The sequence below is a fragment of the Arvicanthis niloticus genome, chromosome 8 (genome assembly GCF_011762505.2).
Source record: "Arvicanthis niloticus isolate mArvNil1 chromosome 8, mArvNil1.pat.X, whole genome shotgun sequence".
NCBI classification, from domain to species: Eukaryota; Metazoa; Chordata; class Mammalia; order Rodentia; family Muridae; genus Arvicanthis; species Arvicanthis niloticus.
The window spans coordinates 9,870,959-9,875,254 of record NC_047665.1 but is presented as its reverse complement, the minus strand read 5'-3'; the positions used below and the strand labels follow the sequence as shown (position 1 = coordinate 9,875,254).

Below are 4,296 nucleotides of genomic sequence, written 5' to 3'. Positions count from 1 at the left end.
CCATTATCATCAAGGCAGGAACATGGCAACATCCAGGCAGGCATGGTGCAGGCAGAGCTGAGAGTTCTACATCTTCATCTGGAGGCTGCTAGTGGAAGATTGGCTTCCAGGCAGCTAGGATGACACTCATAGTGACACACCTACTCCAACAAGGCCACACCTACTCCAACAGGACCACATCGAATAGTCCCACTCCCTGGGCCAAGCATATGCAAGCCATCACACTGATGTCCCTGGTCTGGGCTATGTTGATGTCCAAGGATTACACAGAGCTGGCCCCACCCCTCGCCTGGGCAGTGCTGTAGAACTGGCCTTGATAGCATGGGTGTGGGAGAGCTGGCAGGCTGACCAACTCAGCTGCCATCAGCTACCATCCAGGCCCAGATCCAGGGCTTTGGGGTGACCCACCCAATCACTTACCCCATCTGTGAACCACTGTGTGTGAAGGGGCCAGTCCTGCAGATCCAAAGCTGCAGGATCTTCATGACGTAGGGCAACAACAGGATATGGGAGAGGACGAGCCCCAGTGAGGTTCCAGTATTGATAGAGTAGCAGAAGCCAGGGGCCTGGCACCAGACTCAGGACAAATTGTAATGAGCATTTGCAAGTAAACCTGTTTGGGCCGAAGGGTGATTGTATGACACACTGTGACACAGCGCAGAGTCCACAGAGACTTCTGTTGTTTGTTTGTTTTCTTTGTCTTTTGGGTTTTTTGTTTTTTGTTTGTTTTTTGGTTTTTGTTTTTGTTTTTTGTTTTTTTGCAGTGGGAGAGGTTTTAAGGATGGAGGGTGAATATGGAGGGAGGGGGAGATGAGACATGATTAGGGTACTTGATATAAAATCCACAAAGAATCAATAAAAAGGTTTTTGTTTTTTTTTAAGGAAAAAAAATCTATTTTCAATTAAAAAAAAAAACGTAAAAAGCACAAACCACAGGGGAATGAGTTGATTTGATTAAAACCCAAAGCCGCTAAGTGAAGGTGGTCAATGACAAAGTGCAGTGAGCAGCCGAAGGTGGGGGCAGGGTTTTATGGACACTGGAGGATATTGTAAAGGAGCCGTAGAAATCAGGTATAGAAAGGCTGTCAACCTGAATAGTAAACGGATAGTCTCTGAAAACTGAACTGGCCAGGAAGGCACGTGCACGGGAAATCCAAGAGGGCATAGCCACAGGGCAATGGTTTGTAAAGGGGACTTGCAAAGGGTCACATAGAGCAGACATCCTTAGTTGAGCGCATCACTTACAGGTGGTGACAGGACCCTCAGGCAGGCAGCTGCTGTGTAGCTGCCCGCAGCCACAAGTCAACTGGGTTCACCTAAAAGGGGGGCTGGGAATGAAAGGGGACGGAGGGCGAGAAGAGATGAAGCCAAGACAAAGTTCTCTGATCAAGGCTCAAAGCTTTAATGTTCAGCTCTCAATTTAAAGGGGAAGACCCAACCCACAACCCCTCCTGGTTTCAGATGGGTGGGATAATCCACAGTCCGTTCCAGGTCACGGCCAGAGATGTCTCAAGGCAAGCACAGGGACAGTTCTGCTTCTGTGTTCTGGGCAGCCAAGGTGGGTAACTCCACCTAGATCCTATCACTTGGTCTTGTTGTGGTAAACAAGGTCTCTCAGGCCTGCTCATGGTGGGGGGAAGGGTACACTGCTGGACATCTGTCCTTGCAGAAGCATTTTCTCCACCAGGCTGTAGTGGTCTCTGCTCGGCTCTGGCCACATAGCTAGTTACTGTTCTTATCATCGAGTGAATGTATGTGGAATCCCCTGTGAAAAACAACTCAGGAGTTGTTTCTTTGGGTATTTTTATTACAGTTTGACAGACATGATTCCGCTTGAATTCTGGCAAACATTCCCCGGACAAATAGCCAAATGAAGACTCTGCAAAAGTAACAAGAAACTCACCGGAGAAGAAACAGCAAGATCTCCCCCAAAACAAACGAACAAAAGACAAACCACAAATGAACAACAACAACAACAAAATACCAGTCACCACCATTACTGGTAGAGAGCAAATGAAAGCGAGATTCTTTATCTCAGTCGATGTTTCACAGAGCTGTTATGTCTGGCCACATGTGGGCCCTAGGAAGACGTAGAGCATCAAGAGCTGGTGGACAAAGAGAATGTGAATGGGCTCTATTGCAAATCTCTCCATCACAGGGAAATCTTGAGCAACTGTATCGGATAAAGGACTTGACAGGTTCTAGAGGAGTTCTTGGGGACACCTTCAAACTAGAAAGTAGCTCAGCTGCCCATCAACTGTGCAACGCCTGGGTCAACAAACTCTGACAAGGGCCAAGAGTTTGTACAGTTGTCACCCACATGGGGACTGACTCCAGGACCCCCAGCAGATGTCAAGACTGGAGGATGCAGTTCCCTTATCTAAAATGGAATACCGTCTGCACATAGCTGTGTGCCTCCACCTGTAGACTTTGAGCCATCTCTGGATTCTTTAGGCTATCTAATGCAATGCAAATGATGGATCAGCGCTTTATCCTGCATTGTTCCGGAGATAATGGTAAGGAAAGAGATTCTGTGTTCAGCACAGATGGCTTTCCTCCCTGAATTTCTTGGTCAGCAGTTGATCAAGTCCTCAGCTGCGGGACTCACAGGCACAGAGGAACAGGTATGCTCGGGCATTGTGCCCCTACTGTGATTACTCATTCCACCTTGAGGCAAGGGAAGCTACCATAGAGAAAATAAGAACAATCTCTTGCCAGGCATCTTTATTATAGTGACGCTGTTTTAAGCCCTGTGTGACAATCCCTGACACATGTTCATGAAGGCCAGGGAAGATGAGGCAACCTAGAAGCCCACCTACTTCCTGAAGATCATCCAACTTTTAGATGATTATCCAAAACGCTACACTGTGGGAGCAGACAATGTGGACTCTAAGCAGGCCAACAGATTGGCATGTTCCTGCCAGGAAAGGCTGTGGTACTGATGAGAAAGAACCCCAGAATGCACACGGCTATCCAGAGGCATCTATAAACTTCCTAGCTCTGGAGAAACTGCTGAAATCAGGGACATGCTGTTGGTCAATAAAGTGCAGGCTGCCATCCCCCCATGGGGGGTTACTGTGCCAGCTCCGAATACTGGGGTGGAAGAAGACCTCTTTGTCCCAGGTCTTTAGGTATCACCACTAAAATCTCCAGAGGCACCAGTGGCATTCTGAGCAATGTGAGGGGATGACAGAGGCACAGTGAGAGCCAGCGAAGCCACACTACAGAACACACTGAACAGATCCGCCTCCTCCTTTGGGCTGATTAACCAGCAGGTGTTAGACAGTAGCAGCCTCTAAAGCCTGGAAGAGCGTGACATCACAGAACAAACTCCGCACTCTGGATTCCTGGAGGGTGTCCAAACTGCTGCCAGTCAGTGTTTGTCTGCAGATGGTTACCCACAACTCTTACCTCAGTGCCACAGTCGGTCATCAGTGGGTACTTGCAGATCCTGGCTTTGTCTGTGGAGACTGAGGATACCTTGAAGCTCACTGAAAAGGTCAAGGCCTTCGTGCCTGATCCATTTGCACTCTTGGCTGCTGCCCACAAGGCGGCCACTACCACTGATGCTCCTGTAGCTCCTGCAGCCCCAGGCAGGGCTGAAGCCAAGGAAGGGTGGGGGTGGTCAGATGAGGCTGTGGGATTTGGTCTCTGACTAATTCCCTCAAGGCAACAAACTCAGCCAGCTTAGCCTGAGAAACATGGCAATAATAGCTAACTTCTCAGAAAAGGAGGAGGAGGAGGAAGGGGGTAGGGGGAACAGCCATGGGCTGTGTTCTAATAAAACTCAATTTTTTAAAGTAGTATATCAACATACATGGAAAATGTTACAGGACAATAGACGAATATTGTGTACATATTTTAGAGCAGAGGAAGGTCAAAGACAAGCTGATATATTCCCTTGAGTTGATTTATAGGCACTCCCAAGCCATGCATGCTAAGCCACATTGTTCTGGGGCATCAGGCGCCCCCTCTCTTTAGCAGAGTGCAGAGAGCTGCCTTATTAAAGGCCAGCCAAAAAGATCCTGATAGACTGGACCCTATTTGATTTGCTGGTCTGGGAGTTGGTACCCAGGATGCTCTGTGGAACATTGTTCACCAAAATACGGATGTGTGCCACACGCAATGTATACATTCCTGAATATGGACTAAATTTCACACAAGAAAACTTGTACAAAAATAGGAAACCTTCAGCAGGCTGTGGCACACACACCATTAACCCCAGCTCTCAGGAGGCAGAGGCAAGGTGGATCTTTGTGAGTTAGAGGCCAACCTGATCTCAAGTTCATGAGCAAG

The 4,296-nt window shown here is 48.2% G+C and overlaps 1 pseudogene; it reads left to right on the top strand.

The window, feature by feature from the left end:
- Positions 1-1,367: 1,367 nt before the first annotated feature.
- LOC117713762 (putative ribosomal protein uL10-like pseudogene) lies at positions 1,368-3,655 on the top strand (annotated as a pseudogene).
- The last annotated feature ends 641 nt before the right edge of the window (positions 3,656-4,296 follow it).